General features: G+C 35.7%; 1 long non-coding RNA gene across 3 annotated transcripts in view; it reads left to right on the forward strand.

Annotated features, from left to right (window-relative positions):
* LOC107970694 (uncharacterized) overlaps window positions 1-20,522 on the forward strand; it is a 60,244-nt gene extending 39,722 nt beyond the window's left edge. The window contains exons 2-5 of one of the 3 annotated variants that reach the window (XR_001713460.4): window positions 12,721-12,866; window positions 15,080-15,145; window positions 18,522-18,623; window positions 20,326-20,522. This is a non-coding gene — a long non-coding RNA (uncharacterized LOC107970694). Of the gene's footprint in view, window positions 1-12,720; window positions 12,867-15,079; window positions 15,146-15,662; window positions 16,032-18,521; window positions 18,624-20,325 lie in introns of all 3 variants that reach the window. The other 2 variants (XR_008547027.2, XR_001713459.4) reach the window with 2 other exon arrangements.
* The last annotated feature ends 3,317 nt before the right edge of the window (window positions 20,523-23,839 follow it).

Consider the following 23,839-nt stretch of genomic DNA (forward strand, 5'->3'; position numbering starts at 1 on the left):
CAGCCTCCCAAAGTTCTGGGATTACAGGCGTGAGCCACTGTGCCCGGCCTGCATAGACTCTTTTATTGGTTCTATATTTCTTTGTTTCATTATGCTTGTGCTATTTTGTTTTTACATATTTTATACTATATCTAATCTGCTATTGAAGCCATTTATCCTGTTTTAATTTCAGCTACTGTATTTTTTATTTCTAGATTTTGTTTGATATTTCTAGTGTTTCCATTTCTCCCCCAATTCTCTATCTTCCTATTTAATTATTTGAACATTTAATTTTAAATACTCTCTCGGATAACTTAAATATCTTGCCCTACTCTGGGTCCTCTCCTATTATATAAGTTTTCTCTTAATTTGTATTGAAAATTTATCTAGTTTTTAACTTATCTTTCTGTGTACTTCAATGAACAGAAGATATTGTAGACTGAAAGTTTTAGAGGTAATTTGAGGCTCTGTAGAATTTAATCTTCTCTTCCTTTCAGGAAGATATGAAATTTTGATTTTCCTTTTCTTTCTTTCTTTCTTTCTCTCTTTCTCTCTTTCTTTCTTATTGGCCAGGCTGGTCTCAAACTCCTGACCTCTGATGATCCACACACCTTGGCCTCCAAAAGTACTGGGATTAGAGGCCTGAGCCACCGCGCCTGGCCGATTTTTCTTTTGACATATGTCAAACTTCTGCTCAGATTCTAATCCTGTAAACTGACCTTCAAACAATAACTTTTGTTGAATCTTCTCCATATTTTCTAGTTGTTCTCAGTAAGAAGTTTGGTTCAAAGTGACAATCGCTAGAAGAAGATTCCAAGAACAGCTTGTTCTGAGTATTCTTGCTATGTTTGATCAGTGACAGCCTTTATGAATCTCATCTCACCTCCCCAATCTATTTTATACATAACCTATAAGCATATGATGATGACTTTGCCAGTCAGACTTGTCCACGTGAGACCTTAATTGGGAAATCCACATTATGAAATAAAATACCGTAATGTACTCATTTTGCTGGAGAAAGGCAACATAGCAAGCTGTTTTCTCCAGTGCTCACAGAGTAACACCAATAGTAATGGTTTCTTCAGACACCATTGTTTTGGATATTGCTCCTGGAAGCTTTGGCTTGAGTCTACTTCCAGGTTTCCAAATGATCCTGTGAGCTGCACGAAAGAGTTTAATTAACTCTTGACTAATTAATCAGCGATAATTTTGTTTTGCGATTTCAAATAAAAACCTATGTTGATAGAATTGCGGCTAGTGTTAGAGTTTTATTAAGCTTTTTCTTCTTGAAATGTCTGTTTTCTGTCCTTGCTTCTCTAAACTGACCACTCCGCGTCTTAGACAAGGCTCACCAGGATTTCAGACCTGGGCCTGTGTGATGCTCGTTTAATGATCTCCCAATCTATTGGTTTATTTTCTCCAATATGTACCATGATCAGTTTTATGGCATTTAATAGTACTTTGATCAAGTTATTCCACCTCTTAAAAACTGTTAGTGGCTCCTTGGTAAAAAAAATAATGACCACATTTACTACTTATGAGATGATTTTTTTTCTCCTGATGCTAAAATTTTCACGGTTTCAAGTACTTTCATGTTATTAGTTTGCTTGTTTTTTTTTTTTTTTTTTTTTTTTTTTTTTGGTTTTTTACTCCCCATATGTGCTTCTGGATTTAATTAAGTTGTTTGCTACACCTTTCTTCAGGCACACTCTATTTTCTTCTCTCCTTGGTCTCACGTTTGCCCTGAATTCTATAAGCTCACTCATTTCCTCTCTTTTCTCTATAAGCTCACTGATTTCTTCCCTTCTCTCCAATCACTATTCCAATATTCAGACTTTTAAAAATGGGAACCTAATTATCAACACATCTAAAATTTATACTATTGTTTTATGTAGTCTAAGACAAGGAATATTAACATCACATCAAATGTTTAGAAATGCTAGAAAATGACAATGAACTTTGCTTAATCCTTTCTTATTATTTTTACTATAAAATATTCTTAAATACAAGTTTATTATTCATCTGTTATTTACTTATGTGCTAAAAGACATAAAATTAATACTATGGAAGTAGGATTTATGGGAGAAAGCATTTATTTATAAGAAAATATAGATAATTATGAAAAACAAATTATACATGTTTTATTTCTATTTATTTTCAAATGATTTAAAGACTTTGTCCATTTAGATTGCTAGCTGCTTTAGTAAAATGCTGTAAATTGGATAGCTATGTACAACAGAAATTTATTTCTCATGGTTCTGCTATGAGATAGCAAGTAAGTTCTAGTCTTTCCATGAGTTCCTTAATACCACTCTTTCCTTCTTGTTCTCTACCTTCTCTAAATTTTTAACATAACACTTGTGTTAATACTACAAAATTTAGCACTTGATTATTTATTATCTTCTTTGTTGTTGCTTCACATGTGATATCATTAGATTAATCATTTCAGGGCATAGACAACAAGCTGTATTTCCTCAGTAACCCTAAAAGAACTTGAGTTTGCTAATTTCAAAAATGGTGATAAAGCTAGTTAAGGAAATTCCTTTAAGTGAATATCGATATTCTTAAAGTGAAGTATCAAAAATTTTTTAAATTACTCAGTTATCACCTTAGGAACCCCAGGAAAGTGGATATGACAAATGAGTAAACAGTGTTTAAATAGCGAAAAAGGATATATTAAAGAAAATAATTAAAGATCACCACTTGTTCTCTCCTGTGAGAGTGTTTGGATTAGTGGCAAATATTTAAACAGACAGAGACAGCATTAAGGTGGTAAGAACAATGCAAGGAAATGTAGAATACATCCGAAGGTACAAGAACTAAATGACACAGAAAGGAAAATTCCGATGAGATGAACAGGGTTGTAGAAGGCATACGAAAAACAGAATTGAGAGGAAATTTTACAAAGAGATACTGAAACAAAATAAAGGTCAAGCACCAAATGTCTTACCAATAGATACACTATGAATGGAGATGAAAAAACACTAACAACAATACAAGATCAATGTGGCCTCAAAGGCAAAGAGCTAAACAGAAATAAAGCAATGGAAATCACACATAATATTCTTATTTTATATGTTACTGAAAAAGGATAGTCAAGGAACAATGAGAAAATATGCCAATGTTCCACTATTGACAAAAGACTATGACTTTGCACTTCAAATAATCACAAATGAAAATATACAGTGAGAATAAGTGTTTCTGAGAAAATAAATTAGCTTCTTAATTTAGCAATAAAACAAAAGTTTAAAGATTCCAGGATTGAGGTTTTAGAGTAAAAATATAGAGTATATATTTTTATTTACTTGAAATAGAGATCTCAACTATTAATGGCTTTCAAAAGTATTAAAAACTTTTTTCCAATAATAATATATTACAACATAAGCAATTATATTTATAGGAAATTTTTTTAAATTAAGATATTCTTTTTTCCATTTATAGATTTTCTAGGTCGTCTGTAATTTCCCTTTGAGAATAATTTTACTGCTTACATAAAGGTTTTTGAGTAGATTATTATTTTACTTGCACAAATGCAAAGTGTTAACGTGTTACAGCTACTCTATCTGTAGTAGCTTCAACTTAGAAAAATGTGTACCCTCTGAATCTAAAAGTTGAAATTATTTTTTTTAAAAAAAGGAACCTTTAAAAATGTCATTTTGCAGCAGTCCACTAGATGTCACTCAAGATAAGGTTCCCCCTCTAACAGCCCCAACTCCCCTTTATCTTTTAAAAAAATAAAGAAGTAAACTCTTAATTAACTATTCGCTCATTATTCTTATTTGACAGATATAATATATGGGTTTGTATTAATTCAAATTTTGTTATTTCCCACTGAAGCTTCAGGTGCATGTCTGTTGCATATAAAGAAAACTTTAGGATTAATAATAAATTTGGTTTATTATACTAGAGAAAAAGTAAGATGGATGTCTTTATTAGAGTGAAGGTTCTGTGAACAAAGCAATTATCTGGAGCTTAGCCTTTAATTTCCAGTTAGGTCTGTGCAATTAATAGAAATCAGTTTAAAAAATCAGTCTTACCAATTGTTTTGTATTGATGGGCAAGTTTTATTGATGAGTGACTCATAATGTCATATTTGAGTTTGAGCTTGTTTATGTTTTTAAATAGAGATTATGCTAGAAAGATATTTTCTATCGTGAAGAAATTACAGAATTGGCATAGATTGATACCCTTTTCATCAAAAATTTATAAAATCATCTGCTTGACATTGTACAAGGTCTCCACTTTCTGGTTTCATAGCAGAACTCGCTACTTGTTCCTCAAGAAGTTTGGGGAGCCATGCTTACAATCTGACATATTGGTATGCAACAGAGAGGACTTAAGTAATAATCAACAGTGCTTACTTTGTCTCTTTAAAATAAATTGCATATCACTTTTTAAAATTGTAGCTTGCAAAAACTTTTTTTTTCTATTATACTTTAAGTTCTAGGGTACATGTGCACAATGTGCAGGTTTGTTACATAGGTATACATGTGCCATGTTGGTTTGCTGCACCCATCAACTTGTCCTTTACATAAGGTATTTCTCCTATCCCTCCCCCAGCCCCCATCCCCTGACAGGCCCTGATGTGTGATGTTTCCTGCCCTGTGTCCATGTGTTCTCATTGTTCAACTCCCACCTATGAGTGAGAGCATAAGGTGTCTGGTTTTCTGTCCTTGTGTTAGTTTGCTGAGAATGATGATTTCCAGCTTCATCCATGTCCCTGCAAAAGACATGAACTAATCCTTTTTTGTGGCTGCATATATTCCATGGTGTATATGTGCCACATTTTCTCAATCCAGTCTATCACTGATGGACATTTGAGTTGGTTCCAAGTCTTTGCTATTGTGAATAGTGCTGCAATAAACATGTGTGTGCATGTGTCTTTATAGTAGCATGATTTATAATCCTTTGGATATATACCCAGTAATGCGATCACTGGGTCAAATGGTATTTCTAGTTCTAGATCCTTGAGGAATCACCACACTGTCTTCCACTATGGTTGAACTAATTTACACTCCCACTAACAGTGTAGAAGTGTTCCTATTTTTCCAAATCCTCTCCAGCATCTGTTGTTTCCTAACCTTTTAATGATCATCATTCTAACTGGCGTGAGATGGTATCTCATTGTGGTTTTGATTTGCATTTCTCTAATGACCAGTGATGATGAGCACTTTTTCATATATCTGTTGGCTGCATGTCTTCTTTTGAGAAGTGTCTTTTCATATCCTTTGCCCACTTTTTGATAGGGTTGTTTGTTTTTTTTCTTGTAAATTTCTTTAAGTTCTTTGTAGATTCTGGATATTAGTCCTTTGTCAGATGGGTAGATTGCAAAAATTTTCTCCCATTGTGTAGGTTGCCTGTTCACTCTGATGATAGTTTATTTTGCTGTGCAGAAGCTCTCTAGTTTAATTGGATCCCATTTGTCTATTTTGGCATTTGTTGCCGTCGCTTTTGGTGTTTTAGTCAGGAAGTTCTTGCCCATGCCTATGTCCTAAATGGTATTGCCTAGGTTTTCTTCTAGGGTTTTTATGGTTTGAGGTCTTACATTTAAGTCTTTAATCCATCTTGAGTTAATTTTTGTATAAGGTGTGAGGAAGGGATACAGTTTCAGCTTTCTACATATGGCTAGCCAGTTTTCCCAGCATCATTTATTAAATAAAGAATCCTTTACCCATTTCTTGTATTTGTCAGGTTTGTCAAAGATCAGATGGTTGTAGATCTGTAGTGTTATTTCTGAGGCCTCTGTTCTGTTTCATTGGTCTATATATCTGTTTTGCTGCCAGTACCATGCTGTTTTGGTTATTGTAGCCTTGTAGTATAGTTTGAAGTCAGATAGCGTGATGCCTCCAGCTTTGTTCTTTTTGCTTAGGATTGTGTTGGCTATGCGGGCTCTTTTTGGGTTCCATATGAACTTTAAATTAGTTTTTTCCAATTCTGTGAAGAAAGTCATTGGTAGCTTGATGAGGATGGCATTGAATCTATAAATTACCTTGCACAGTATGACTATTTTCACCATATTGATTCTTACTATCCATGAGCATGGAATGTCCTTCCATTCATTTGTGTCCTCTTTTATTTCATTGAGCAGTGGTTTGTAGTTCTCCTTGAAGAGGTCCTTCACATCCCTTGTAAGTTGGATTCCTAGGTACGTTATTCTCTTTTTAGCAATTGAATGTGAGTTCACTCATGATTTGGCTCTCTGTTTGTCTGTTACTGGTGTATAAAAATGCTTGTGATTTTTGCATATTGATTTTGTATCCTGAGACTTTGCTGAAGTTGCTTATCAACTTACGGAGATTTTGGGCTGAGATGATGGGGTTTTCTAAATATACAATCATGTCATCTGCAAACAGGGACAATTTGACTTCCTCTTTTCCTAATTGAATACACTTTATTTCTTTCTCTTTTCCTAATTGAATACACTTTATTTCTTTCTCTTTCCTGATTACCCTAGCCAGAACTTACAACACTATGTTGAATAGGAGTGGTGAGAGAGGGCAGCCTTGTCTTGTGCCAGTTTTCAAAGGGGATGCTTCCAGTTTTTGCCCATTCAGTATGATATTGGCTGTGGGTTTGTCCTAAATAGCTCTTATCATTTTGAGATACATTCCATCAATACCTAGTTTATTGAGAATTTTTAGCATGAAGTGTTGTTGAATTGTGTTGAAGGTGTTTTCTGCATCTATCGAGATAATCATGTGGTTTTTATCTTTTGTTCTGTTTATGTGATGGATTATGTTTATTGATTTGCATACGTTGAACCAGCCTTGCATCCCAGGGATGAAGCCATTTAATTGTGGTGGATAAGCTTTTTCATATGCTGCTGGATTCAGTTTGCCAGTATTTTATTGAGGATTTTCACATCAATGTTCATTAAGGATATTGGTCTAAAATTCTCTTTTTTTGTTGTGTCTCTGCCAGGCTTTGGTATCAGGATGATACTGGCCTCAGAAAATGAGTTAGGGAGGATTTCCTCTTTTTCTATTGATTGGAATAATTTCAGAAGGAATGGTACCAGCTCCTCTTTTTACCTCTGGAAGAATTCGGCTGTGAATCCGTGTGGTCCTGGACTTTTTTTTGGTTGGTAAGCTATTAAATATTGCCTCAATGTCAGAACCTGTTATTGGTCTATTCAGAGATTCAACTTCCTCCTGGTTAAGTCTCAGGGGGTGTATGTGTCCATGAATTTATCCATTTCTTCTAGATTTTCTAGTTTATTTGTGTAAAGGTGTTTATAGTATCCTCTGATGGTAGTTTGTATTTCTGTGGGATCAGTGGAGATGTCCCCTTTATCATTTTTTATTGTGTCTACTTGATTCTTCTCTCTTTTCTTCTTTATTAGTCTTGCTAGTGGTCTATTTTGTTGATCTTTTCAAAAAACCAGCTCCTGGATTCATTGATTTTTTGAAGGTGTTTTTTTTCTGTCTTGATCTCCTTCAGTTCTGCTCTGATCTTAGTTGTTTCTTGACTTCTGCTACCTTTTGAATTTGTTTGCTCTTCCTTCTGTAGTTCTTTTAATTGTGATGTTAGGGTGTCAATTTTAGATCTTTCCTGCTTTCTCTTGTGGGCATTTAGTGCTATAAATTTCCCTCTACACACTGCCATAAGTGTGTCCCAGAGATTCCGGTATGTTGTGTCTTTGTTCTCATTGGTTTCAAATAACATCTTTATTTCTGCCTTCATTTTGTTATTTACCCAGTCGTCATTCAGGAGCAGGTTGTTCAGTTTACATGAAGTTGTGTGGTTTTGAGTGAGTTTCTTAACCCTGAGTTCTAATTTGATTGCACTGTGATCTGAGAGACTGTTTGTTGTGATTTCTGTTCTTTTACACTTGCTGAGGAGTGTTTTACTTCCAATTATGTGGACAATTTTAGAATAAGTGCAATGTGGTGCTGAGAAGAATGTATATTCTGTTGATTTGGGATGGGGAGTTCTTAGGTTTGCTTGTTGCAGAGCTGAATTCAAGTCCTATATATCCTTGTTAACCTTCTTTTGTTGACCTTCTGTTTGTTGATCTAATATTGACAGTGGGGTGTTGAAATCTCCCATTATTATTGTGTGGGAGTCTAAGTCTCTTTGTAGGTCTCTAAGGACTTCCTTTATGAATCTGGGTGCTCCTGTATTGGGTGCATATATATTTAGGATAATTAGCTCTTCTCGTTGAATTGATCCCTTTACCATTATGTAATGGCCTTGATTGTCTCTTTTGATCTTTGTTGGTTTAAAGTCTGTTTATCGGAGACAAGGACTGCAACCCCTGCTTTTTTTTGCTTTCCATTTCCTTGGTAGATTATCTTCCATCCCCTTTATTTTGAGCCTATGTGTGTCTCTGCATGTGACATGAGTCTGCTGAATACAGCACACTGATAGGTCTTGACTCTTTATCCAATTTGCCTGTCTATGTCTTTCAATTGGGGTATTTAGTCCATTTACATTAAAGGTTAATATTGTTATGTGTGAATTTGATCCTGTCATTTTGATGTTAGCTGGTTATTTTGCCTACTAATTGATGCAGTTTCTTCATAGCATCTATGGTCTTTACAATTTGGCATGTTTTTGCAGTGGCTGGTACCAGGTGTTCCTTTCCATTTTTAGTGCTTCCTTCAGGAGCTCTTGTAAGGCAGACCTGGTGGTGACAAAATCTCTCAGCCTTTGCTTGTCTGTAAAGATTTTATTTCTCTTTCACTTATGAAGCTTAGTTTGGCTCGATATGAGATTCTGTGTTGAAAATTATTTTCTTTAAGAATGTTGAATATTGGCCCCTACTCTCTTCTGGCTTGAAGGGTTTCTGCTGAGAGATCTGATGTTTGTCTGATGGGCTTCCCTTTGTGGGTAACCCGACCTTTCTCTCTGGCTGCCCTTAACAGTTTTTCCTTCATTTCAACCTTGGTGAATCTGACAATTATGTGCCTTGGGGTTGCTCTTCTCAAGGAGTATCTTAGTGATGTTCTTTGTATTTCCTGAATTTGAATGTTGGCCTGCCTTGCTAGGTTTGGGAAGTTCTCCTGGATAATATCCTGAAGAGTGTTTTCTAACTTGTTTCCATTCTCCTCATCAATTTCAGGTACACCAGTCAAATGTAGATTTGGTCTTTTCACATAGTCCCATGTTTCTTGGAGGCTTTGTTTGTTTCTTTTTACTCTTTTCTCTCTAAACCTGTCTTCTCAATTTATTTCATTAATTTTTTCTTCATTCACTGATATCCTTTCTTCCACTTGATTGAATCGGCTATTGAAGCTTGTGCATGCATCACGAAGTACTCATGCTATGGTTTTCAGCTCCATCAGATCACTTAAGGTCTTCTCTACACTGTTTATTCTAGTTAGCCATTCATCTAACCTTTTTTCAAGGTTTTTAGCTTCCTTGTGATGGATTAGAACGTGCTCCTTTAGCTCGGAGAAGTTTGTTATTACCAACCTCCTGAAGCCTACTTCTGTCAACTCATCAAACTCATTCTCCATCCAGTTTTAGTCTGTTGCTGGTGAGGAGATGCAATCCTTTGGAAGGGAAGAAGCACTCTGGTTTTTGGAATTTTCAGCTTTTCTGCTCTAGTTTCTCCCCATCATTGTGGTTTTATCTACCTTTAGTCTTTGATGTTGGTGACCTACAGATGGGGTTTTGGTGTGTATGTCTTTTTTGTTGATGTTGATGCTATTCCTTTCTGTTTGTTAGATTTCCTTCTAACAGTCAGGTTGCTCAGCTGCAGGTCCATTGGAGTTTGCTGGAGTTCCACTCCAGACCCTGTTTGCCTGGGTATCACCAGCGGAGGCTGCAGAACAGCAAATACTGCAGAACAGCAAAATATTGCTGCCTGATCCTTCCTCCGGAAGGTTCGTCCCAGAGGGGCACCCACCTGTATGAGGTGTCTGTCAGCCCCTACTGGGAGGGGTTTCCCAGTCAAGCTACATGGGGGTCAGGGACCCACTTCAGGAGGCAGCCTGTCCATTCTCAGAGCTCGAACGCCATACTGGGAGAACCACTACTCTCTTCAGAGCTGTCAGACAGGGACGTTTTAAGTCTGGAGAAATTGTCTGCTGCCTTTTGTTCAGCTATGCCCTGCCCACAGAGGTGGAGTCTAGAGAGGCAGTAGGCCTTGCTGAGCTGCGGCGGACTCCACCCAGTTTGAGCTTCCCAACCACTTTGTTTACCTACTCAAGACTCAACAAAGGCTGATGCCTCTCCCTCCGCCAGGCTGCAGCTTCCCAGGTTGATCCCAGACTACTGCACTAGCAGTGAGCAAGGTTCCATGGGTGTGGGACCTGCCGAGCCCAGCATGGGAGGGAATCTCCTGGTCTGCCGGTTGCTAAAACTGTGGGAAAACACAGTATTTGGGCAGAAATGTACCATTCCTCCAGGTACATTCTGGTTCAGCTTCCCTTGGCTAGGAAAGGGAAATTCCCCAACTCATTGCACTTCCCTGGTGAGGCAATGCCCCACCCTGCTTTGGCTCGCCCTTCATGGGCTGCACCCATTGTCCAACCAGTCCCAGTGAGATGAACCAGGTACCTCAGTTGGAAATGCAGAAATCACTCATCTTCTGTATCGATCTCACTGGGAGCGGCAGACCGCAGCTGTTCCTATTCAGCCATCTTGGAAGAGACCACAACTTTTCTTAACAGTAAATGTGAAACTAGCCCTAGAGCATACTATAATTGATAAATTGTCACTATTATTCAACAAACATCTCTTGGAAAAAAATAAATTTTTTGCTTAGGGATATATTTTATTTCTATTTTTCATAAACTTCTTATTTTATGTGCTAATACCAAGTTGTTTTTTTCAAATTGAACTACATTCTCCCAAAACATGACCTAATGCATGGGATTATATTTGGCACTTAAGAAATGTATTAATTCTTCAATTCACTAGGGCATTAAGCAAAGTGAGTGTTTCATTGCATGATATAGTACTCTGGGGCCTGAGTTAGTACTTCATATTGCTTAGCTCAAGGAAAAGCCTAGTGCATAATTAGTTTTAGCTGTACAGGGTTAAATTTTTACTAGGGAAATGGAAGTTGAATGAGTAGTCTGATTTACCTTTAAATTTTGGATACAAAACTACACAGATAAAGGAGCTTAGAAAGAAAAGCAGGCTGTAGCCAACAGCAACCTGGGGAAAACATTTTTATATACATGAGACAATAGCTTTATTACATTAATAAAGTTTTCTAAGGCTAGTAAAAATATAATATAGATTTATGAACAAAAGATAGGAAATAAATAACTTAAATTTAGGATCAATGGTCTAAATTTTATGATATATTAAGCTGACCAAATTTTAAAGCTTTTCCCATACCCAGCCCTTTTGAATACTAAAATAAACATGCATATGGGTCCTCAAGGGACATTTTTAAAGAGGTGTCACAACCAATAAAAATTATTAACAAATTAACCTACTGTCTGAAATAGAGTTTTGCATAATGTAACATGGAGTTCGAAGGTGATTGAGTCTTCCTTCATGAAGATAAGATGATTATGTATGGCTGAAGTTCCTACATGGCAGTAGTTTGTGATCATCCTTCTACTGATCCCACACTGTATGAGGGTTTCTTTTTTCTTTTTTTTAATCTCAGTAAGTTATTCTTTCTGTACTTTCTAGAAACTACTACGTAGTAATGGAAGGGAAGCGTCAATCTTAGAAAAGAAAGAAAGGAGTATGTCTTCTTTCTGCAGTATTCCTCTCTTTTCAGGGTCCACTATTCCATGATTCTGTTAGTTACTTAAGGAGATTAATTTGATGAATTCATATACAGAGAATGGCTGCGGAAAGAATGTTATTTTTCTTTGTTACCATTTTTTTAACAAGAGTGGAATTTTGAATGTCACTAGAGAAAATATTTTGTGCAGACAGCTATTCAAAATCTGTCTTGTAGCTTAACATAGGCTATCCTACTTCTTTTTCCTGCAAATTTATTAAATTGTTTGTAACAAGCAAGTTTTCAAAAATGATTTAAGATGGTTTTCACAGAATGGCTTAAAGATAAAACAATTAAAATTTAGATAAAAATATAAGAACTATATAAGAAACAAAGAAAATTATCTTAAAAAATCCAAGAGCAAAGAATAATGGAGAATAAAATTTAGCTTTGGACCTCTCACAGCTATGGTAAAATGAAGGCAAAGCAATAAAGCTTCTACCCTACGATGTGAGACAGAGCTTTTCTATCTCTAGACTTGTAGAGGAATTTTTCCTCAGGGACAAGACATACCTGTAAGGCCCGCAATAATGAAGGAAAAGGAACAAATATCTCCGGCTTAGGTGCTGGATAGTTCATGTGAAATGGATAAACACAGCAGAGAAATTTAAAATCCTTAACCCATGAATGACATCACTGTAGTCTACATATGTGAAGAACTAATTAGAATTACTTTTATTGTTCCACTTTTAGTGAAAAAGTAAAAAGGGGAGTATATTAAACCATTTGTTTGACTGAAGTGCTTAAAAACCTTATTGTCGAAGCATACTATTATATTTTTAAATGAAATTCAAAATAGCACTTCGAGGTTTTCTACTCTTCATTTTCTATTTAAAAATTTGCTTTCTACCACTTTAGATTAGATCAGCATTTTTAGGCTTTTCCTATAATCTAACACATAAAGGAATATAGTATTTTTGAGGTTTGAACTAAGATGCTTTAATTAATTTGAGATGTCTTTGAAATGATTTGTCAAGGTCCAATGTTTCCTAAAAGTACGTGTAGCTATCTTCCAAAATTGTTTTTTCTTTCCTCCGATTTTACAGAATTATACTTTGGTGAAGTCCAGTAATTCAAGTGTTTGGCTAACAATCATCAAGGCCACAAAAACCCAGCCTCTGCTCTTGGCAGTATCAGGAACTTCATGGAATACATCACTTTCAAATTGCAGCTGCAAATGGTCTTGTTAAAGGTAATTCAGCAACATCAGTCAAGATGTTGCCTTGACACATAATGGAGGAGATTAGAAATAATGCATTCCTTCAGTAAACCACTGCACCTGTTTCTATCAATGATGCAGTCCTCTCTCGGGCAATTTTCCAATGTTACATAGACAACTGAATTCACATGGACCGAAAGAGAAAAAAAAATTCTAATTGGAATCAAATCAGTTGAACTTATTATACTGAGACTGAAAGATAGAAGAGAGAACAGGGAGAAAAGTTTTAGAAATATGTATTTCAAAGAATGGTCTAGTTACCAGCATACTTAGAATCCAAAAGAAAAAAGAAAAAACACAAAATTAATGAAACTAAAGGTGTGTTAAGATTCTAAGAATGTGTTAAAATTCTAGTGTTACTCATAAATTGCAGATATACTTCTAATGGATATAGAATACTACAAAGGGCTTGAAGCATGTGAAAAGGGAGCCTCAGTCATTATAATCTCATATAGTAAGTGTAGAGTTAAGGGTTTTGAAGAAATGTATTTAGTCCTTATGCATGTCTCCAGAAAAATGCACAAGCATACAAGATATGCATAAAATAGCTTAGAGCATACATTTTGAATTGGCTTCCAGATTTGTTTATAAAAAATAAATACAAATTTATTAAGGGTGTCTTTGTATTCATCCCACAGAGCCTCAAAGGAGTTCATCCTACAAATGTGTAGGTCCATCAGCTGACTCTTTTGTCTGTCCTCTATATCTTGCTAGTAATATAAAATGAGTATAATTTATAGATATTTACAAAGTCATATTTTAATAGAGTTTAGAGAAAAAATTTATAGCTGCATGATGCAATCTATTTCTTGGTATGGAAAATAATATCTATGTTAAGTATTTTAAATACCTTCATATTAATTATGCCAATATACCTGCTGTTAATTTTAAATACAAGCCAAAGTCATATTTTAGCTAATAGTAGATAATCTCTTCATCCTTGATGAGGAGAATTTTAAAAACTTTTTGTAATTATTTATTAGGAAGATACCTTGACATGCTAATGAAAATATGAAAATAAGTTATAATTACCACCCTTATAAATATGTAGTGAAATTTAAAGTTCATATTTTAATAATGGGATGCATCCATGGTGGATTGAAATGTATTGCTAAAGAAGACTAACAACAACACTAAGTATTTTATAATCATAGTTCTATTTACCTCATTAGGGTTTATGGACACTTACTAAGAACTAGGTACTGGGGATACAAAATTGAATAAAGCTGGGATCTTGCTTCAAGTTGCTTATTTCAATCGTGGGTAATGTCATGTAACAAATGAATGAATGACAAACGGAGAAATGTACAGAATATAGCGTGAGATTACAAAAGAGTAAAAATTAGTTCTGTTGTTGGTGTCAGAGAAAAGGTATTTATGGCAGGCTTCAAAAAATGGCTCAGAATGAGCTAGGAAGATAAGACTGTTAAAGGTATTCCAGGCAGAGAACTCTGATCAAGATATCTTGTCATTCTACAAAGAAAGATAAATCTATTTAATAAAAAGCTGGGGAGAAATCAAGGTGAGGCAGAAGAAATAGGTTAGAAACAAGTTACATAAGATCTTCTGTGCTCTGTTAGGGAATTTTGAATTAATTCCGTAAGAAGTGGGAAATTACTAAAGATTTTAGCGCTGGTAGATGGCCTGCAGTAGCTGGAGACAAATTGTAGTGCTGTGCTATGGAGAAAAAATTGATGAATGGAAATATGTTTATTGTGGAATATTTCAGTCTGGAGAGAGGCCATCTAAAAGAAAATGAAGGAATTTCTAGTTGTGGGGGGTCTTGAGTTTGCAAGTTGGTGTAATAGTTGACTAATAATGTAAATTTGGGCAAGGTTATTGGTGCTTCCAAGCCTAACATACTCATGTAAAAAATAATGGTGAGTGAGACCTCCCTAAAAAGTTGTTGTGAGGATTAGATGAAGAAAAATAATGTTCACATATTGGAGGGCTGTTAAGTATTAGTTCTCTTTCCTAAAAATAATCTGGACAATTTAACTCCTAATCTGTAACTAAAATGATAATACTTAGTCTCTGTTTTAAAAGATTGCTAAACTAGGACATCCATAACCATAGATAACCAGTATTTGATTTCTATATTTTTAGTCTTTAATTTTTAAAAAAATTTCTGGTAGCTAAGATAAAATTCCTTAACAAGTATATTAATTTTATTTCTTCCCTTTTAGTTATAAGAGAGAATGGAAAAAACAATGACGATACTACTCAGTGAAGTATTATTTGTGAATATGAAGGTAGTGATAAAATGTCCTTTTTAGCTTTCTTTTCAGAGTAAGAGATCCGTCTTTCAGTATTTATGTAGGGGTGGTCTAAGTGAGCTAAATATCAAAATCACAGGGGAAATTTAAGTGTTTGTTTCTGGACCTAACCCCAGACTTCCTGAGTCAAAATATCTGGGTCTAGAATGCCAAAATTATGTGTTTATCATCTCAACAATTTTAATACTCATCAATATTCGGAAGCTATTGCAGTATTTTCTTTCTCCTTCCCCCTTTCTTCTTTTTCTATCTCAGAGCTTAGTATCAACTTTAGTTTTAATGATTCTCCTGGATCTCCTTTTGTTATAACTCCTCCTTTATTTTAATTTGTATCATATAGAAGTGTTACATCTGTACCACTATAATCAGGTAAGAGAATAAAATTATGGCAGTGAGTACGGAATTTCACACGATTTACATTTTGTAGTCTGGCATATGCATTAAAAAAAAATCCCAGTTTTTGTTTCTTTTTTCTTTTTTTTTTTTTTTTCAGACGGAGTCTTGCTCGTTCACCTCACCCAGGCTAGACTGCAGTGGCGCGATCTCGGCTCACTGCAAGCTCCGCCTCCCAAGTTCAAGCGATTCTCCTGCTTCGGCCGCCAGAGTAGCTGGGACTATAGGCGTCCGCCACCGCGCCCGCCACCACGCCCGGCTAATTTTTTGTATCTTTAGTAGAGACGGGGTTTCCCCGTGTTAGCCGGGATGGTCTCCATCTTCTGACCTCGTGATCCACCCGCCTCGGACTCCCAAATCGCTGGGATTACAGGCGTGAGCCATGCATATTTCCTTGTTAATGATAACTACAATAGCAAAGAGTTATTGAGTGAACACTGACAATGACCCTATGAGGTAGAGATGTTAGGTAAGGAGACTGAGAAAGGATAACTTAGATAATTTACCTTAGGTCAAAGAGCTAGTAAACTAATATATTTAGGATTCAACCCCCGAAAAATCTTCTCTTTTACTCTTTACATTACATCATGTTACCTCCCTATTCTGTCCCGAGAGGGCCATTATATTATTTCCAATCCTCTGACATTGTGACTAGATCAAGATCTGTGAGCGTACTGTCATCTGTGACCAGCATGATGCTAGTATAGGTGTAGGAAGAAGAAAGGGATTGACTGGCAAGATTTAACTAGCCATCTTATTAAATGTCTCTATTCAGTGAGAGCTGAGACAGATAAATATCAAACAGTGAGTGTCACTTTTAACCAACTGGAAATATCAAGGGCTTATCTCAGAAGAGGATTATGCCTCTGTTAGAAAACTCTAGGATGGCTACATGCTTAGGACAGAGGGATGAGAGAAAATTGTTGGATCCCCCCCCCCAAAAAAAAGATAAATTATATATGGTTTCATGATTAAGGCGGTATATAGACACAAAATGTAAAAATATTGCCTGTTGTATCCTAGCCACCCTGTGCTTGAAATGCCAACTAAATGTGACATGGGAGATTGGTGCTTAGGACAATGACTACCTTATCCTCTCTCCCCTTGTAATGAGAGGGATTTCTGGTTGTTTTCTCCATGGAGAAACCATTTATTAAATATTATGATGCTTGGCAAGTTGCCTCACTGGAAGATATTTGGCTAATCCCTTTCATTATCTATAAAATCAGAATAACAATAATAACTATGTGTTTGGGGGTACTGTTTTCAATTTTAGCTTTTACTGTTTTTATTGTTATTTTTATATTTATTTAAAGTTGTCAGCCAATGAGCACAACCATCTGATTAACAATTGTGAAATAGTACAGAGGCTCCTTGACTTATAATGGGGTCTATAAATCAACCGTGAGTTCAAAATATCAAAAAATCCTGTGTCAAAAATGCTCTTAATACAACTAACCTACCATACATCACAGCTTAGCTTAGCCTACCTTAAATGTGCTCAGAAAACTTGCATTAGCCTACCGTTGGGCAAAAGCACCTAACAAAAAATTCTATTTTATTATAAAGTGTTGAATATCTCATGTAATTTATTGAACACCGAAAGTGAAAAACAGAATGGTTGTATGAGTACTTGAAGTAAGGTTTCTACTAAATGTGTATTGATTTTTGATATGGTTTGGCTGTGTCCCCACCCAAATCTTATCTTGAATTGTAGCTCCCATAATTCCCACGTGTTGTGGGAGAAACTCAGTGGGAGATAATTGAGTCATGGGGATGCTTTCCCCCATACTGTTCTCGTGGTATGAGTAAGTCTCATGAGATCTGATGGTTTTATAAGGGGAAACCCCTTTCTCTTGGATCTCATTGTCTCTTGTCAGCCACCATGTAAGAAATGTCTTTTGCTTTCCACCACGATCATGAGACCTCCCCAGCCACGCGGAACTGTGAGTCCATTAAACCTCTTTCTCTTTATAAATTACTCATTCTTGAGTATGTTTTTATCGGTTGCATGAGAAAGGTGAATACACTTTTGCACCATCGTAGAAATGAAAAACTGTAACTTCAGGCCGGGCGCTGTGGCTCACGCCTGTAATCCCATCACTTTGGGAGGCCAAGATGGGTGGATCACGAGGTCAGGAGTTCAAGACCAGCCTGGCCAAGATGGTGAAACCCCATCTCTACTGAAAATACAAAAATTAGCTGGGCGTGGTAGCGGGTGCCTGTAATCCCAGCTACTCAGGAGGCTGAGGCAGAGATTGCTTGAACCTGGAAGGCTGAGTTTGCAGTGAGCTGGAATAGTGCCACTGCACTCCAGCCTGGGTGACAGAGTGAGACTCCATTTCAAAAAAAAAAAAAAAAAGAAAAGATTGTAATTTCAACCATCACAAGTCAGGGACCATCTATATTTACTTACTCTTCCACTATATAGAATATTCACACTAAAGAGGATGATCCAATAGTCAACTGTCATTTATTTGAAAAGGAAAATGTAAAAGGTAGGACCTTGACTACTTTCACTGAAATGATGCTAATTTTGTATCAAATTGATGTTTTATTCTTTATCAGTGTTTTAATCTACCATAGTGTTTGTAACATCAATCTTATAACCATGAGCCTGAAATCATACGAAGCCTTCTTTAAAAGGCCCTGGGTCCTCTTTAAATACTATAGAATCTGCATCTCTTGGATTAAAACCACATATTAAAAATACATTTATTTCAGCTAATTCCTACTAACATAAAGTTTGATGACTATTGATTCAATCTCTGTGAATCTTTTACTGTGTGTGTGTGCATGTATATATATAAAATGTGCATACATATAGATATGTGTATATATATGATGTACACATAAAATAATTTTTACTCAAATAATATCTTGTTTTATTTTATCAGAATACTTTCTTTTTCAGTTCTGACCTGTATTAAACAGTGTAACAGTCTCCCTTTACAAATAGGTATCATCAGACAAACTTAAAGATGATCTGACAATGTCATTTTCCAAGGGACTGATAGAAAGATTGAGTATCATGGAATCAGAACAGACAACAGAGAATCAGGTATTTATCTTTAGAACCAATGATAGACTTGGAGGCTATTTATTCATTGCCAAAAATCTGAATAAAATGTCAGACTTCAAACGTATTGATAAATCTCTGTATCAGTGGGAAAAACTTTAAACAGTCAGGCTGCATCAGGTCGGTTTTGTTTGGCTATCTATATATTAAAAAAACACGATTTTTTAAACTTAATTAGCTGGTACTTTAAAATCAGAAGTCTGCAATTACAATGTCACATTTCCAATCTCCTGTAAAAAATGGTAAATCTGGAAAAACTGTGCCCACATAACCATACTGTAGCTGAAGACAACCTGTCCCTTTTTGGTGGATGCTCACACTCCAAGGAGCCTCATTTCACACAGGCCAGCTTTGCTCATTTACATTACTCCTTTGGGCACTCAGGTTTGTAACCCTTACTCTAGACATTTTGCATAAGGTCAACTATACCATCTGAAAAAGAAGCAGTTAATACATGTTTGTTAGAATGAATACATGATATATGAATAAGTACATCTGGAAAACTAAATTTTAAAATTTAAAATCCCAAATCTGAGATTATATTGTCACATTTTTGGTTAAGGATCTTGATATAGTTTGGCTGTGTCCCCATCCAATTCTCATCTTGAATTGTAGCTCCCATAATCCCCTTGTGTCATGGGAGGGATCCAGTGGGAGGTAATTGAACCACGGGGGCAGGATTTTTCATGCTGTTCTCATGATAGTGAATAAGTCTCACAACATCTGATGGTTTTATAAAGGGCAGTTCCCCTGCACATACTCTCTTGACTGCTGCCATATAAGACATGCTTTTCCTCCTACTTCACCTTCTGCCATGTGGAACTGCGAGTCCATTCAACTTCATTTTCTTTGTAAAGTACCCAGTCTCAGCTATTTTTTCATAGCAGTATGAAAATGGACTAATACAGACCTCTAATTGCTTAGCCACCTAATAATTAGATAACCTAGAACGTATAGTTTTTATTTATCAGGAAGTTTATATAAAAAAACACCCACAGTTATGTCTTTTGCACTTTTACAGAAGTAAATTGTGTTATAAATTTGCTAACCCAAGATAAGAATTATTCTGTAATCCCTAAACTATTATATTATCTATTTCTATTGTCCTGTATTTTCCTAATTAGAAAAAGTAAACTTGTATGTTCTGGAGTCAGCTCGTTTTCAGTTTGAGGAATAAGAAATTTTATTCTGTGGTAATGACGTGCTATGTTCCTTTCCACTGCCATAGTTCGCCATTTCCTTTAGTATAATTTAAAATTTTTAAACTAGTTTCAGTTACAAAATGTGTATTTACCATCCAAATTCAATACTTTTTCCAAAAGGATTTGTTTGAACCACTATGCTTGTCAATATATAAGAGCAGTTTGATAATGTACTGAAACAATGCCTTCAATGAGGCTTCTCCTTTTCTTTCTACTCAGTGAGATATTCCAGTGAAAGATCATAAAACATGTGGTCTCATCAAAATGATATTCCAGCAAAAAGAGTGAGATTTATTTTTTAACTTTAAGAGTGTTAGCTTTTTACAGAATATGTTTTCCAGGTTCTAGTGATCGTTCTAACATAAAATGCTACCGAATATATAATTGGCTTAGGTCTTTTTCAGGAATTGCAGAAAATTTTTTTTTTTAAATTTGTGAAAGTAGGTCATATTGACTTAATTCTGTCTTTGTTCTTTTAAAAGATTTGGACTGAATCAGAATAAACAGGCAATGCAGACACTTGTTCTCTGAATCACAATCAAGACTCAGTGCTGGAACAGATTTGAGGAATGTATACAATTCTTATCTAAACTAACGTCTGATATTTAACCAGTTTAAAGTTTTTTCTTTTATTTTAATGTGAGAAAAATTTAACAGATAATACATTTTCCCTTCACTACTCAATGTCTCAGTTAGAATTTCATCTGAATTGCATTTATTCATTTTATTTCTTGACTTCGTGGATTTAATATTCCTGGCATGCTTTGAAAACATGGCTGAATGCATTTATGAATGAAAATTGACAAATCCTAGTTCTGTTTCTTTTTTTTTTTTTTTTTTTTTGAGACGGAGTCTCGCTCTGTCGCCCAGGCTGGAGTGCAGTGGCGCGATCTCGGCTCACTGCAAGCTCCGCCTCCCGGGTTCACGCCATTCTCCTGCCTCAGCCTCCCGAGTAGCTGGGACTACAGGCGCCCGCTACCACGCCCGGCTAATTTTTTGTATTTTTAGTAGAGACGGGGTTTCACCGTATTAGCCAGGATGGTCTCGATCTCCCGACCTCGTGATCCGCCCGCCTCGGCCTCCCAAAGTGCAGTTCTGTTTCTTAAATACGTTATTTGTCACAAGCTTTAGAAGAAAATCAATCACTAATTATTTAATGTGGTTGTATTTTCAAATCCCTGAAAAGTGTTGAATGCTATATACCAAACATATATTGGCATATCAAATGTTGCCCAAGAGTCAAGCATGACTTTTATAAGAAGTTGCAAGAAAAGATTGAAAATATTTGTAACAATGAATATTTTGTCACTCTTTAAGAACCAGAATGCTTTGATCTACATTTGTAGATTTCTAGTTTGGATAAGTTATTTGGAGAAATAAACAAAATTGTTTTATTGAAAAAGTTTTATGTTAATTTCATAGTTGACTGTTTCCATGGAAAATAAAAATATTTTTGACTCTTACCATAAACGCTTGGATTTAATGTCACCTTTGGTTGTTTATTTGTACGTATCTTCCTATTCAATCTCCAGACATATCACGGTATAAAAAGTAGAAAACACTGTAGAATAATTTTCTCCACTTATTTTACGGGATTTTATGAATGTCTCGTAATCTTTGTCAAACACTTCTATTTTACTTTAAAAGGCAAATACACAGCAAACAAAATTGTATATGGGCTCTGTGTGATCAAAATAAAACCATTCAGAATCATTGCACGTTAGTGTTAAAGATGATGTGAAAAAATAAAACGTGTATGCATTCATTACCTATTCATATTGTGAAATATTGTTGATGATTTGCAAACCTTAACATATTATTAGTTACTTTCTGTTGTGGACTGAATTGTGTCTTCCCAAAATTCATATGTTGAAACTCTGAACCCCAATGTGACTGTATTTGGAGATAAGGCCTTTAGGGAGGTAACTAAGTTTAAATGAGGTCATGAGTTTTGGGCCCTAGGCCAGTATTCTTACAAGAACAAAAAGAGACACAAGAGATTTCTCTCTCTCTTTTCCCCAACACACACAAAGAAAGGGCCATGTGAGAGGCTATCTACATGTCAGGCAGAGAGGCCTTACAAGGAACCAACCTTCATAGCACCTTGTTCTTGGGCTATTAGCTTCTGGAACTGTAGAAAACAAATTCCTGTTGTTTAGGCTATCCAGTCTCAGATATGTTGTTATGTCAGCTCTAGAAGACCTTATTCATATATGCATGGCATTCTTATAGCCACTCAAAATAAAAGAAATTATCATGTAATTTTGCATTCTTAGACAAATCTCCCATGTTGGCATTAAAAACTTTTCTAATTTTCTCCAGGAATCAACTTACTCTGGTGAGCTTTGTTGAGAGTAGATTTTTTGAGGAAAGAATTGAAGGAGTGGCCATATTCATACTAGAATAAAACATAGGAGATGTCAAGATTATCTGAAGGTAGGGGAGAAGAGAATGCTGATAACTTAGCCGATTCCACTAAATATTTTCTTTAGTGGGACACTTGCCAAATCATACAATGTATGTACACTATCGACTACCTCTGTTTAATACTCTATAGCAGTCTTCATAATTATAACCACCATTTTGAATACGTCCTAGGTATCTATTACTGAACATTCAGCATTTCATTAAATATTATGGCAATTTTTTTTTTTTTTTTTTTTTTTGAGATGGAGTCTTGCTCTGTCACCCAGGCTGGAGTGCAGTGGCGCGATCTGGGCTCACTGCAAGCTCCGCCTCCCGGGTTTATGCCATTCTCCTGCCTCAGCCTCTCGAGTAGCTGAGACTACAGGCGCCGGTCACCACACCAGGCTAATTTTTTGTATTTTTAGTAGAGACAGGGTTCCACCGTGTTAGCCAGGATGGTCTCGATCTCCTGACCTCATGATCTGCCCGCCTTGGCCTCCCAAAGTGCTGGGATTACAGGCGTGAGCCACCGCTCCAGGCCACATTATGGGAAATTCTTAATACAAGTATTGTTAACTCATTTCACAGATTAGAAGATTGATGGTCAAATCTAAATATTTTTTAAAGAGCATGCACATGAAGAAAATTTATTTTGAACTAAAGTTTGGTTTCAAATTTATTACTGTAAATTATTTTGATATTAAAAAGTCAACTTTACAGAAAAACTGATATGATTGATTTATAGATCAATCATCTAGATAATCATTATCATAGATAATATCTATGATTGATCTATTAGATAATATGATCTATCTAATGAATCTATTAGATAATCTGATCTATCTAATGAATATGTGAAAATATTTTTTTCTCTCCTTCTTTTCTCCTAATTTTGGCTTGTTTTCTAAAGAACCTAGATTTATCTTCTGGGTGTTTATATACAAGTTTGGATCTGTTTGGCCATAGGACTTTTATTCATAATAATGCCACCATAAGTCTGGAAAATCTAGTGTCCCACAGTGAACACATTTAAGAGTAATCTATAGAAAGCCACAAGGCAAACACAAAGCAGAAAACAATATATGAACCAGTGCACCTGCAAATTACTTGTCAGAGCTAAGAGTTTCTAGTGACATTAAATATCCCTCACATGGAATATTTCTATTGATTCAGGGTTCATGGAAGGCAAGGGACAAAGGATCATGTTGACTACAACTCAGCTTCTTTTTCTTAATCGATCTTGTGTGTGATTGTCACTCTCGATCAATGTTGAGAAAGAGGAGCCTCTATATCCAGAATTCATCTTCTGAATTCTCCTTACTAATATTGCACCATTACTTATCCCAATCACTGTCAGTTTTTCTTGGCAAATTCTTGGATTTATTTAATGACATAAGCCAGTAATTTGCAACACGTGGTCCCAGACAGCAGCATCAGCATAGCCAGTTGGTATGGGCTGAATTATGTCACCCTGAAATTCATATGTTGAAGATCTAACTTGGAAGACTGTGACTATATTTGGAGATAGAGCATTTAAAGTGGTGATTAAGTTAAACTGGAGCTATTAGAGTGGTTCCTAATCCAGTATGT

Source organism: Pan troglodytes, chromosome 2 (assembly GCF_028858775.2).
Source record: "Pan troglodytes isolate AG18354 chromosome 2, NHGRI_mPanTro3-v2.0_pri, whole genome shotgun sequence".
In the NCBI taxonomy this organism is placed as follows: Eukaryota; Metazoa; Chordata; class Mammalia; order Primates; family Hominidae; genus Pan; species Pan troglodytes.